The sequence below is a fragment of the Alosa pseudoharengus genome, unplaced genomic scaffold (assembly GCF_046254945.1).
Source record: "Alosa pseudoharengus isolate Yale_2024_CS ecotype anadromous, Long Island Sound unplaced genomic scaffold, YU_APseudo_1.1 YU_APseudo_1.1_scf_12, whole genome shotgun sequence".
In the NCBI taxonomy this organism is placed as follows: Eukaryota; Metazoa; Chordata; class Actinopteri; order Clupeiformes; family Clupeidae; genus Alosa; species Alosa pseudoharengus.
This window is the reverse complement of record NW_027468587.1, coordinates 33,112,832-33,127,790: the sequence shown is the minus strand read 5'-3', so window position 1 is coordinate 33,127,790 and position 14,959 is coordinate 33,112,832. Positions and strand designations below refer to the sequence as shown.

The window sequence follows — 14,959 nt, the reverse complement described above, 5'->3', positions numbered from 1 at the left end:
TTCTCAAGTATCTCACCGGGGGTTGTGTGAGTCACTCCCTGCTGGGACAGAGGGCTACGTGCTGGGGCTAACACCCTGATCAGCTCACGCTGACCGCATCAGTCGAAGCCCGGTCATGGGAGCCACTGACCAACACTTCATCCCAAATATAGTTTCCGCTCAGGATCAATCTCCCGCCTGTCTCAGAATTCATCATCCTCTCAGCCTCCACTAGTAACCCTGCACTCACCACCCCACACCCCACCCTCCACACACCCCTCTCTCTCCCCCTTTCTATCTCTCTGTATCGCATTCTCTCTCTCTCTCTCTCTCTCTCTCTCTCTATGTGTTTACATATTGAGGGACTTTTTGAGCAGTGCTGCCGGCCAATGTGGCTAACCAATGCTGTCCGGGTATTTTTCCAATGACATTGGGTAACAATTAATTACCTGGGAAACTTGAATCATTAGGGGGCAACATGCGAGCACTTGGATTTGACCATGTGATTGTCCACCAAACGTAAGCTTATCTCCCTGTAGCTCTGCCTCTCATCTATATATATATATATATATGGCTCTCTCCCCGCTTTCTCTTTATCTCTCTTCATCACTCTCTCCCTCTCTCTCTATCTCACAGTATATCTCTCCCTCCTTCTCCCTCTATCTCACAGTATATCTCTCCCACTCCTTCTCTCTCTTTCTATTTCACTGTATCCCCCTCTCTGTATCTCTCTCCATGTGTGTGCATCCCACTCTCTCAGTACCTCTCTCTGCATCCCTGTATTCTCCATTTCTCTCTGCAATCCTGTCTATCTATTGCTCTCCTCTTCTAATATCCCCCTCTCTCTCTCTCTCTCTCTCTCTCTCTCTCTCTCTCTGTCTGTGAGTGGGGAGTTGGGTGTTGGCTCCCTTTTCCCGCTCCAGCAAATAAATGCTGTGGCCAACCTCAGACAGGACCCACGCCGGCCATATTTATCTACCTCAGCTTCGGAAAGAAAAACAGCCTCGGCCGGCGCAGGTGGCAGCTCGGCCACAGTCACCCACGGCAACCCAGCATCTCGACATCTGCAGGCTATTACCAGCCCAGCCCCCGGGGCCACAGGGGCAGAGCGCCATTTTATTCCCCCCCGTGGGGGAGAGGGTGGGGTGGGGGGGTTGGGCTTTGGGTGGCCTGGATGCGGCCACAAGACACGGGGCAAAGCCCCCCAAATCCCCGGGCCTTTTTCCAGTAGTCTCACCGACCACCTCCGAACAGTCCCTCCAACCACCGGCCCATCCCCCACGTGCCCTCCCATCCGTCCACAAGGAGAGAGAGAGAGAGAGAGAGAGAGAGAGAGAGAGAGCGTAGGAGGCCAGTGCCAGGAATAGCCGAGGCGTTTGAGACGAGTTAACTAATCAGCGCTCATTATAGCCGATGTCTAGCCAGAAGACAAACAAAGGATCACAGGAGGGCTCAGTGGCTGACACACTGCGACAACTGAACTGCAGTCCTGTTACTGAGGCCCAGCAGAGCGCTGCTCCTGCTCCTTACAGGCCCACAGAGAGAGAGAGAGAGAGAGAGAGAGAAGAAGAGAGGGAGAGAGAGAGAGAGAGAGAGAGAGAGAAGAAGAGAGGGAGAGAGGGAGAGAGAGGAAGAAAGAAAGAGAAAGAGAAAGACAAAGAGAGAAAGAGAGAGAGAGAGAAAGAGAGAGAGAGAGAGAGAGAGAGAGAGAGAGAGAGAGAGAGGGAAAGGACAGGGGTCACAGGTCCTTAGGAGCTCTCTCTGGCCACAATTCAACATGGACCCTCACACACTCATAATAACACAAACACAAAAACACACAGCCACTCACATATTCATATGCATATGGAAACCCTTTCACACACCAATAGTTACACACACTTTCACACAAAAGGAGAAATACACACAGATACAGTGCAAGTGAGTGTTTCTCTAAGCCTTAACCTGTTCACTGGCAATGATAATATGGATGGTGGAGGCACATTCATCATCATGCATCATTTATAGATCCTATTATTTTATGGATTAATATTCAACATTACAAATGTGTGAAATGTCTTGCCCTTTAATAAACTACACCACCCAAATCAATTTGCACTAATATCATCTCACAATGCCTTAATATGGAGCCACACCAACATTAACATTAACAAGCTCTTCAGTGTACCAAGCTGCACACCTCCACCCAGTTTCCTGAAAACCAGGCCAGTAGTTTTGCATTATCTTGCTCGCTGACAGACAAACAGCACAAAACCTATAACCTCCTTGGTGCAGGTGATTGAACTGTTATCAGGTTGATACAGCTGTTTCTTTAGTAGTAAGCACTGAACAGTAGGTTAAATGTTGTCAGATATTGCCTGTTAAGTTTGATGGATTGGCATGACTTATCTCCTATGAATCATATCTCACCCAACTGTGTACAATTCACACGCACTGATAATGGGAACTTTATGATAAGATGATGACACAAACACACACTTCCCCCTCATACCCTGCTGGTACCTTGTTTTAAAAATGCCCCAGTTGAAGCATGCTCTCTCTCTCTTTCTCTCTCTCTCTGTGTGTGTGTGTGCGTGTGTGTGTGTGTGTACGTTGTGGTGTGAGCCGAGGACAACAAGGACTACAAAAGGATGGCCTGCTGGACAGGACAGTGAGCTCTGCTCCCCGTACCCTTTGAGCGGAGTCTCTCCTCGGCCTTATCAGTGCAGATAATGCTGCAATACTAAATGAGCTGGTAGCTATCTGAGCGCAGATAAAAAGCACCAAGTAATGCCTTTATTATCCAACCTTTTGCCACTTCCAGACTTCAGGGTCGGTGAGAGAGCCCATAAAACCGATCTTCGTCCCTGAGAGGTGATAGGACAGATCTGCCCACAAACTGGGTGAGGGGGGTATGTATGTCCCCAAACCCCCCCACACACACACACATGATGCCAATACCCCATGCCACCAACCACCACGGCAACATAAGATGTGCCAATATCCCATCAACCCAACAATGCAAGTAAACACAGCACATCTGTTCTCTTCACAAACATAAGCATATCTGATCCCTTCCACTTTGGGCCTGTGATAGGCATCCGATTAGCACTGCTGATGAGCCATGAGGGCCTGTGGTATCTTAGCACATCTTGCAAGGCCAAGCATGGGAAAACATGGCTGGACGATGGGCACCTTATGGCTCCCCACACCCCCCCTCCTCCCCACCCCCCACCTTTATCGTCTGCCGAGACGCTGAGGCGGGGTCTGTAATCTGTAAGTACCCTGGCCCTGCTCTCTCTCTGTGTACAGACCCTATAGCGTAATGAACGAACTGCCCGCCGCTGCCGCCATCGCCACTCCAAGCGACCGCCACGGTGACGCCTGCTGATGCGGACTGGCGGCCACATGGCACCATGGGCTGATGGGAAAATCTGATAGGGACGGCCACCTTATCTTATCGCCGCCATCGCTGAGCACAGGGAGGATCTGCCCACAGGGGCAGATAAGGTGCGTTTTATGTCCCCCATGGCGCTCTTTGGCAAGGGATAATTACCCTCCACGCCCCGAGGAGCAGGGGACAAGATACACACACCACACTGGCTGCTTAGGGAACATGGAGGGGGGACAGAGGTGAGGGAGGGAGATGGGAATGTGTGTGTTTAGGGTTGGGTGTGCGTATGTGTGTGTGTGTGTGTGTGTGTGTGTGTGTGGAGGGGGGGGGGGGGGGTTAATTGGGGAAATAAACAGCGAAATCTTCACAAAACACAGCAACTAGACTCCTGTTGGGTGCATTATGCTCAGAGCTAAATGTTATTTGCATTGAGTTTTGATGGCTCCATGTGAAATGTGAGAGTTATTCTGGGAATGCATGTGCCTTTGATGATGCATTGGGAATTGTTTACAAAGGTGGATGGGATATAGTTCATTGCCTGCAGATGTCTTGTGGCATTCTCAACTTCAATTAGCAGATTATTATGTTACAACATGCTGTCACCGATCAAACACAATGAAAAAGAAAATATATTAGAGTAAATTACTGATTAAAAGTAAAATTACATAGTTTGATGGCCTAGTTTGATGTTTACAATTTCATCAATGAAGTGACTATAAAATAAGATCAAACATTAGGGGGCGCTGTAAACTGGTAGTGTGTCGCCTGCAGCACAAAGCAATAAAAATGGATTGCAGCATCCATCTCCCTGTAAAAAGCAGAGGCAGCTGTATTTTAGATAAGCTTTGCTACTAGACAGCCCTAGATTAGCATATCTGTGGCAGAGCCTTGAGACAGCTTATGGCGACAACACTTATTTAATAATCTTAAAAGTGCACTGTCAGTGTGCAATTAGTGCAATCATTGCATTGCTATTCTGCAACATCATACTATGGACTTTAAACCAGTGAGATGGCAGAAAATAAAACTACAAACAAATTATAAAAGAAATAAAACAAATTTAATATCACGCCATAAAAAAATCACGATACAGTATAGTGCAAATAAAAAACAAGAATGCATTGCCCATTTAACTTCTGGCATCCAGCTGTCTCTATAAAAAGAAAAGAAAAAAAATAATGCAAGTGAAAAGACAAACCCAACGTCGATATTTCCACAACCAGATATCTCGGAGCCCTCCTTTTTTACCTTCCGCACAGACATCTGTTCAGGAACACGAACACAAACACGAACATGACTCTGACTCATCGGGCTGCGTCGTAATCAAGGACAGTCGGTCGGTCGGGGCTTTCCCTGTACCCCCTGCCCTCGCTGCCAAAACACACCAAACACATGCACTGCTTTTCTCCTTCACAAGGTCGAGACCACCACCACCACCACAACCATCGGGCCGCTTTTATGGTTAATAAACATTTGACAATTTGTTTCCCAATCCAGACCTCTCTGCTCACATATTGCAGTCATTTTGCCTGCAAGCTGCAGCTGCGGCCGCTTTGTTATTTCTCCCCAGAAAGAGAGGAGTTTTTCCATCGGTGGGCCTGGACAGGCCTGGCCCTCACACTCTCCTGAGGGAGCATGGCTGGCATCCCAAACCTGCTGCTATACTCGGCATGGGTGTGTGTGTGTATGTGCAGGGTGGGGGGTAAAGTGGTTCAGGGAAACATTGACCGTCAAAAGCAGCACTCTTATCACAACAAGCACAACCACTAGCCCATCAACATCACCATCACCTCATCATTACCGTTGCCCTCATCGTCATCATAATCATAATCAACATTGTGGTTTTGATGATCATCGTTTCTGTCGTCATCATCATCATCATCATCAACGTGGTTGTTGCCATCGTCAGCGTTCATGTAAAAACAAACAACTGAGCGGTGCCTGTGCACCTGTGCTTCCTTCAGGCTGGCTGCTTTCCTGGAGACCACTCAGGAGATATTCGCTCTCTCTCACACACACACACACACACACACACACACACACACACACACACACACACACACACACACACACACACACACACACACACACACACACACACACACACACACACACACACACACACACACACACACACACACACACACACACACACACACTCCACAAATACATAATCGCACAGTGAGTCAGAAAACCCCTGGAAACAGCAGCAGGGTTCGGTGCAGCAGAGCGCGCTATTTTTGTGAGCGTGTGATTTCACAGGCAGACCTGGTCGTCTCCTGACGCCGGGTTGGGTTGGCCTGACGGTCTCCCTGGGCCAGTGAGGTGAGGAGAGCCTCCAGAGCAGTCACCTCCAAACACAAAGCAGGCTTCTCCTTCCTCTCCGACCGTACAAAACAGAACAGAGCAAAAGAGAGAGAGAGAGAGAGATGAGATAGCGAGGAAGAAACAGAGTCCCCTCCGACCATAAAAAACAGAACAGAGAGCGAAAAAGAGAGAGAGAGAGAGAGAGAGAAAGAGAGATGGGGTGGGAGAACAAGATAGAGGCGGGGGAAACAGAGGGAGCGAGAATGAGAAAGAAAGAAATCAACAGAGTAGAGAGAGAGAGGGACAAGAAAGGCAGTGAAAAACAGAAGGGTGAGAGGATGACGAAGGGGTGTGAGAAACAGAGCAAGAGAGAAGAAGGAGTGAAAAATGTGGTGATCAGCAATATGAGGACAAAAGGAGAGGAACAGAGGGGAGAGGAGAGGAGAGGAGAGGAGAGGAGAGGAGAGGAGAGGAGAGGAGTGACGAGGAGTCAAGTGAAGCAGAGGTGGCCAATGAAACGGTCATCAGATCAGATCAGAGGGGAGAGGAGAGGAGCACAGAGGAGCGCAGAGGAGCAGCTAAGCCCTGCTGTGGGAGGCCTTGCTCCCAATGGCCAGGGCCTCCAGGATGAGTTCCAACTAAAACAATCCCCCCCCCCCCAGCCTGGAACGCATCTCCCACTTTATAGTGAGCAAAGGTCTGCTGCAGCTGGCACTGCGAGGTCCGAGGCAGGAATAATCTTATCTGCCATCAGCTATAAATATATGACAGGGAGAGGGGGAGAGAGAGAGAGAGAGAGAGAGACAGAGATGAATAGAGAGAGATGAAGAGAGAGACGGAGTGAAGAGAGAGAGATAGTGAAGTGAGGGGGCGGAGAGAGAGAGAGAGAGAGAGAGAGAGAGAGAGAGAGAGAGAGAGAGAGAGAGTGGGGTGTAGAGGGAGGCAGAGAGGTGGTGAGACCTTCTTCTTCTTCTTCTTTTTTAACTGCCCTTACAAATAAACAAAGATCTCCACGAGGATCTGAAGAGGGGGGAAAAGCGAAGGGTCGTATAAAGGCCAAAGAACTTTGAAGGACGACATGATATATATCATGCCTGTGCAATACATAAATCAAATGATTATATATGCACATAAGGACATACAAAGGTTGAGGCTATTTTGTCTATTTGTTTTCTTTAGAGATCCATAAGATACAAATATCAGACATAAAAACCTACGCTGAGAGACAGACTAATATGTTCTATAATGTTATTCTGAATGAGAGAGCATTATGTACTATCTTGCATGAAAGTCACCCCAAAACACCCTAAAACAACTTTTGATGGTTTCAAGATGATTGTACTCAGCCAAGTCAAGTCCACTGAGTTTGCATTTGGGATAACAAAACAAAAATCAAGCCCTCTTTAGTCTGGGGAGGTTCTAGCCTGGGGCCTGTTATCACACTTTTTTCACTATGACAGCAAATGATACATCATAATAATGGAGGAAATGAATCAAACGAGAGAGACACATCTTGGGCACAAACAGTAGTTTGTATTCATTGCATTATCATCGAATATTTCAATGCAATATCGTGACCCAGCGATTCTGACCTAGTGATTCAGCTGGCCAGAGCCATAGAGACACGGCTTTGACCCGACTAGTTGCATCTCAGGGGAGAAAACCTGCCCGGGCTTTGAATAGTCAACATGTGATAGTCAAGCACAAACTCACTAATTACCTAATTAGCTCAAGATAAAGGACTGCAGTTGTAAACACATTCAACCACACAGTGGAAACTCCTCTAATCATATAGTATGAAAGTTAAAAATGTAAATTCCCATTAGAAGTGGGTAAATTGAGTTGAGCTCAGTTTAGAGTGACCCAAACTAACGGTAAACAAGATGCTGACACAAAGGGTTGAATGACACAATGCAGCTATATCAGTGTTGAGATTGTTAGTTTTGGACCAATCACCAATGTGATTAAGTTCTCTTTGTGACAATTTACTCCGCTCTGCCTTCGGTAGAAAGCATAACCTGCCAAATATCCTTTGAGAGGAGCAGCGAGAAATGTCTGACAGACACAAACTTCTCTGCTGTGTTTCAATTTGCCCATGAAACACGTAAACAGTGTAGCGAAAACAATTGGAGCCCCACCGTGCAAAGCATCTTAACCCAATCAAAAGTCCATCAGGAGGACCTCTTGAGCAGCGCTGCTGTCACACAATCTGGGCTAAGATGGATGAGCTGTGCGGGTGCTCCACATACGCACCCACGCGCATCCATGCTTCATTCCCACACCTCGTCACTGGCCCGAGAGGTGGAAAAAGCTGGAGGAGCGCTGAAGGTGTTTTGGAGCCCGCCGTGCGGTCCGAAACACAATTATACGAAACAAAACTATCCCATTTGTGTGGACACTCACACATTAATCACTCGGTATTGACAGATCGCTGGGTGTGAAACACTGGTTTCCAGAGATGGCGTACAGCTGGGGGTATCCCAAGTGGCGATGATGGCGATGATGATCGTGATAATAATAATGATGATGACATCATTGTTCTGGCGGGCCAGAGGCCACGTCCAGTAAGAGATGGTGTGAAACATTCCAGGACACCATGGAGAGAAGAACAGGCAACTGCATTACCAAGAGCATGCAGATCAATCTGCCCATGTGAATGACATAGGGACCAAAATACACAAAAACAGTTTCCTAACAGCAACATAACATCATATTAACCCATGCACCTGTCCAATAACTAGCATGCTTCTCTCGACCCATTGTGCTTTTCTCTCTAAAAACGCCTAAACAACAACACTGGTAGCAAACTTTTACAGGCACATCTTGACATTTAATCACCAATTAACTACTGTAAACTGTTATCTTTCCTGGAAGAAACACCTTTGAACACTGCTGTGGTTGAACAGTCGCACACAAGGGGTGGTAAAGCTGTAAAAGTGACCTGGGCCCTGTTCAGCATGGAGCGCAATTCTGCTCTACACGCCACTAAGGTGAAGGCCATGGAGCCATGAGAAGGCGCTGATAAGGCCCCCTATTAGAGGTCAACCCATCTCCTGATTGGGAGTTGGGGTGGGTGGGGAGGTGTGAGAGTGGGGGTGAGATTAGATGGGGGGGGGGGTGGACTAGAGGGGTACTGAGCTGGGGGCTAGAGGTCTGTGCTGTCTCAATCCTGACCACTCTCCTCTCCGGCTTCCTCTTCTAGGTCATGGCAGTTATGCAATGCGACAGTAAAAAGGCGGTCGTAAACTACTGTTTATGCTCTGGGCCATAAACGAAGAGGTGCGTTTCCTGCGGACATTTACAGCCGCACTGTATCGCCGGCTCCCTTCACACACTTCTTTTATAAGGCAGCTTGTTAAAAAACCAAATGCAAATGTTATTCAATTAAAGAGCAAACACGGGCCACCGTTGCGGCAGAGCACGTGGGTCTGTTCCGTTTGCCCGAGTTGGATGCCGCAGTCGAAGAACCTCGCAGTGAGGGTTTATCCCTTTGACGTCAGCATCGGCTCTAGCTGTTGCAGTCAAATCACATCTGCTATATCATTTATTTGATCTGCCTTGGCCCAGTATAAATACTGCTTATCGAGGGGGGAATATTGAAGAATGGCGATAGCCTTGGGAGGGAGGCTCTAAATAACTAGCGCATGATAAGAGTTGATATCAGTGGAGGTATCTGTCTGGACATTTGCTAAGAGTTTCCACAACAAGCCTACGCCACCGGCGCAGCTGCTTCAAGCTAAATCCTGCACATCCAAATGTTACCAAGCACAGAATATATCAGAACCCATCACCTGCTGAGAGCTGGTAAACCAACAAGTGATTTATAGTTCCAAAAGCAAAGCAATCCAAATGCTAAATGCGACGTCTTTCCATTCTCAGAAGAACAAAATGGCAAAATTGAGAAATAGAACTATAGAAGGAATCTGCTTAGTTCAGTGCAAATCTTATATTTGTATTTTCCGATGCCAGAGATTATACACAGTACCTTTAAGCAGACACTAGTTGTGTGATGTATATGTGGCTCTCACCTCCAAGCCAAACCTCCAGAAGTTAAAAACAGCAGTGACCTCAGGCCTAGCTCATGTGAGTTCCCCCCACACACACGCTCTCTCGCTCTCACACACACTCTCGCTCATACACACACACACACACACACACACACACACACACACACACACACACACACACACACAGTGCTTGCTCGTGGCACTACAGCATGGGAGCACACCGCTCTCTCTCTTGCAACCACCGTCCCATCTGCGACGGCCCCGGGACGGCAGGCGCACACAGGGTGGGGTGGGGTGGGGGGGGGCGTTGGTCCAAGAGCAACAGGCCCGGCCACTTAAAGTGTCACAGTGCAATTAGAAGTGCATTAGGAAGCTGTGCAAACACAACCAAACCCCATGACAACCTCAACGGGGCAGAACACGACTTCCTCCTCCAGCGTAGCAGGCTCAGAGGGGTAGTGGGGGGTGGGGTCGGGTGGGGTGGGGGGGTGCAGGGGGTGGAGGAAGTTGATGAAGAGGCAAGGACAGAGTTGATGAGTTAATGAAGCTCGCCTTCAAGAACAACAAAGCGGCAGCGCGTCGGCCACTTGGACCGCTCTTCAAAGCGCCGCGGACCAGGGCTAAACACTTGCAGAGGAAGAATTCTTCTCAGTGATCAGCAGAGAATGGTGGGAGGCTGAGAGTGGGGTGGGGGGTGCTCAGAAAGAGAGAAAGAGAGGAGGAAAGGAGGAGAGGAGGAAAGGAGGAAACAAGGCAAAAAAGAGAAAGAAAGGGGAAGAAAAAAAAAGAGAACCTGGACAGATTGGTGACACGCCAGTAAAACATAGTGTCCACCAACACGGAGGTTGGTCTCAGGTTTCCCTTTTTTATCAGATGGAACTATTTCACCCCACTTTTCCTTTCCTGTACACGGAACAGACCGGCGTGTTCCTCTCCTCAAGTTAGCATGTAGGCTAATTAAACACAGGTCACCGGGCATTCCATGGGTCCAGATGACCCAACGTATGAGACCCAGCTGCTGCATGGTCAGTGTGGCTTCGTCTTCACCCCCGCTTACAGACCATTACAGGATGAGAGGCACAAACGGCATCACCCTGGACATACCTCCAGCCAATACAAGTAGTCCATATCTCTTCATGTCTGCATGTGAATTGTTATTTTCCACAGCACAACAAATATGGGGTAAATATAAGCAGCTGTGGGAATGTTGATGAATGGCAGTTAGTAAAGTCTTTGGCTTTACTGAAGGTCATACACTCATTTGCATACCTACACTGTACTCAGCTTTACCAACATCTGAACATTGGGTGCAGTCCTCCCGAAGAGGCCAGATGGCGCTTCAGGAGCTAACAATAAGCACGGTCCAGAGCAGAGCGCCGACCGATTCTGGGGTGGGTCTGGATCTGGTTCCTATTCTGGACAGTTCCAGAGCCCAGTAAAGAGACAAAATGGCTGGATCAAATTTAGAGTCAAAATGAGCTCCGAAATAGAGTTTCAAAACAAATTTGCTAGGCCGGGAGTTTTGAAAGGAAGTGGTCGAGCTGGAAAGCAGACTCTCTTGTTGTTCCATTAGACTGTTTTTTTTTTTTGTAATTGTGAAATTGCGCATCAATCTTTACAATCTTTGCAATCAAGTTCATAAACCACAAGCCTCGCCTGATACCTTTTTCGCCATTCGAAATGACGTGTGAGTGTGCGCACACACAATGCAAGGCCCTGGAGTGTCTTCAGAGAGCTGTGAGCTAACACCTCCCAGGCCATCTTAAGTGTGAGAGAAATAAATAAGAGCAGCGCGTAATTATTACAATACATCATCGATCCATTAGCATGGGATCAGACAAGTGCTTTATTTACGGAGCAAATGCACGCTGATAGAGAAGGCTGTGGCTTGTGACTCAACGCCTCTGCTATGGAGCCACAAAGGAGAGAGCATACTTTCCACAGGGTTCACAGCACACAAGAAAACATTTCAAATTACCCCGCAAAAATATACAAGTACTCAAAGACTTCAATAGGGGCCCATCCAGAGAAGGCTATGGAAGAATGAGGAAAGAGAGACTGAAGGAAAGGGGGGGGAAAAGAGCCTGAAAAAAAAAGCTGGTATAGGGTGTTTTTCATTCTAATTATTTTACCAGACCGACTGCTTACTCTGAGAATGATTAATCAGGGAGAGCTGAGCCAACCATCAACTGAGGCATGTTTTGCATTTCCTCTACTGGTGGATCCGTCCTTATTGCCAGTTAATTGAAACCTTGTTTAGGAATACCAAGGTCAACGTTTCCACCCATGTTATCCGAATTAGCCTGAAATGAATCCCTTCTAAATGGGAAGTGCGGTGTGGGCGAAACGGAGTGCTACTTGAATTCCGGCTGGGACACCCACATAGATACCTAAATGGGGTGTGTGTGTGTGTGTGTGTGTGTGTGTGTTTGGGGGGGGGGGGTGTAGTGGGATGGCCAGTTTGGGGGGGTGGATGATGTAGACCTTGAGGGAGCAGCAGGAACAACAGCAGCAGCAGCAGCACATTCAGCCTTGAGCAGTTGCAGGAGGGGAAAAGAGGGAATGCATGCATGCGAGACCGGGCTTCACTTTCCATAAGGCTTATATCAGTGACACAACACCCTCGGCAATCTGGACCGGCTTACGCAGGTCTTCGCCTCATCTCCAACAAACACTGTTTAAAATTGGTCTTGAAAAAAACCCAAATTGCATCAACAGACCCTTCTGCAAAGATAGGGTGGGAAAATCTGATGTGCAGTCCCACATGACTGCACAAACCACAAAGTCCTTAACACTGTCCTCGCTCTTTTCAGAGCACGAGATTGAGTGGAGGATGGGACGGAAACCGCCGCGCTCGTAGAACAAGGGGATGCTGACGCTGCAGAAGATCAATGCTGTCGCCCGGACTCTGTCTGGCGAATAAAAAGCCTTCCGAATCGCCGCATCAGCAGTGGGCCGCTGGCTCAGCTGCTTCAAAGGGACTCCCTGTGGTGATTTCATACCTTGCAGAACGCAAGCAGACAATGACATTAGCCCGGCATTAGCCAAGATGTCTAGAAGAAGGCCTCAGCGAAAAACACACTCATGCCCCCTTTCCACCTCCACCTTCGGATCCATGTTCGTGGGTAAAAAAAAAACGCTGAGCTTGTGTGCTTTGGCATATGGACTGAGAGCGAGAAAAAAAAATAAAAGAGCGCTTTGAGACAGCAATAAACTGTTTATGCATGCCGTCAGAGAATTGGGCCGGCCGGGGCGACAGGGCGGCTTTTAAAACCGGGAAGCAGAAGTGCATATGGCGTACAGAAGTCACGATACCCCAGTGAGCCAGAGAGAGGGGTATAAATCCTGGACGCCGGTAGGTGATTGACACAAGGCTGTGACGAGGCCCGGCTCCAGTGGGCTAATCATCTCTCAACCCTACGTGTGGCCGACCACTTTCCCTTACCAGTTAGTGACAGGATGTCAGTTGACAACTCATTTGATCGGCGGTGAGTGAGTGTGTGAGTATATGTGTGTGTGAGAGTCTGCATACGTGGTTGTGTGCGCGTTTCGGGGAGGTGGGGTTACGCGACAGGCGTGGGGGCGGGGGGGGGGGTGAGGTGGTGGGGGGCACGGGAAGGAGATTTACGGCAGCAAGCGGAGCAGCAGCTGGCTAGGTGGCGCGCAGTGCCGGGCGAGAGGGAAGCTAATCTTGTTTACATTCAATCTGCTATTTCCTTCCCTCTGAAACCCTGCTAGAAGAAAGTCATGTAATATGTGTATTAAAAATAAGTGTAGCAGACCAGGAAACAACCTAACTGGCAGCACGGGGCCTTTGTGGGGCAGCCAACGTACCCTGCGGCTACGCGCAATTGATACATGCTCTATTCCAGGATGGATTCCTGAATCACAAAAAAAAGGAATTTGCTCCAGTCGGGCCCCTCACTGAGACACATTACTGGGTTAGAACACAGCAATGTGTAGCGTCTGTAGCAATACATGAACTGTGGTTAATATGGTCAAACTGTGCAACTGAGTATATACAGATATACTTGGGTGTGTATGTGTGTGTGAGAGTGTGTGTAGACATTAAGGCGAGGTAGATTACTTTGTTGAGAACTGGCGATAATTGAGACGTGAGGAATTAATTTCTTTTTCCAAGCGTGGTTCCTCGTCTCTGACTCACACAGAAGCCTGAATTTAATTATGCTAACGTGTTGCTGCTACGGGCATCTCACGGCACTGATACACTGCACACAGTACCAGGCACTGCCAGGCAGATATATACTTTCAATGGCTTTCTATGCTTCTATGGATGCAACTTTGCATCCTGCCAGTACTTCCACCTAAGTCATATGATAAGTATAAGTAGATATAAGATATCACGTCCGGCACAGGGAAACCTGATTCTAAATATGTAATATATAGTGCAGAGTCCAACTGAACCTCAGTCATGAGATAAAAGGTTAAGTGTACACAAGGTTCACAACTTTGGCTTTCTAAAAAAAATGGTGAGAATGCCCTGAGAAGACAAAAGCTGATAACCGAGGGGAGAAGGAAATGTTAATAGAATTGAAGAAGAAGAAAAAAACAGCGGAAAAGCTTGTGGCTTTTTTTTATGGAAACTAAAATTTCAACTTCAACCATGCAATCACCACATTAAAGGAGCCCCATTCTGGAGACGACCGCCGGTATGCACGGCCAGTGCCAGGCTAGTGTTTTTCATTAGATTTGTCCATTTTTTCAGTTGATTTGGCAAATTAACTTACTGCAGGCCAAGCACACCATCCAGACATGGCAGCGCATAGCAGCAAATTGCATTTATCAAAAACACACACAAGACCTGTTTAATTAGCGTGATGTGTTTAAAACAAACACAGGCACACACACACACACACATACTCACACAAACTATTCTCAGTAGCATAGGAGCAACAGAGAAGCCATCTCTTTACCAGTCACTGTATACAAAAGGGAACACATTTAAACTTCATCATTTGTATTTAGGTACTGGTGGTAATCCTTTAGTCTATCTTGGTAACGCAGCTTTTTCCTACAATCTTCATTTGTTGGTAAGACTTCAAAGTCTGTGATTGATCACACAAACAATGTCCTTGCTCCGGCTTCTTGGTTTGTTAAAGAAAAAACAACATCAGCTTAGATAATTTTGCTCTATTATTTGGAAAGCACACCTAACAACTTCAAGCTTTTTTCCCAGGAAACAAATTTGTTTGTAGTTGCATGATGAGGATGATAGATGTACGATGTGGTTTTGGAGCTCAAACGCGGCCCGAGGACGAGGAAGGAGGAGAAG

At 47.6% G+C, this 14,959-nt stretch overlaps 1 protein-coding gene across 1 annotated transcript in view; it reads right to left on the bottom strand.

Annotated features, from left to right (window-relative positions):
* The window catches only part of LOC143119423 (serine/threonine-protein kinase 3-like), a 92,264-nt gene that overhangs the window by 59,055 nt on the left and 18,250 nt on the right, over nucleotides 1-14,959 (bottom strand). The window lies entirely within an intron of this gene.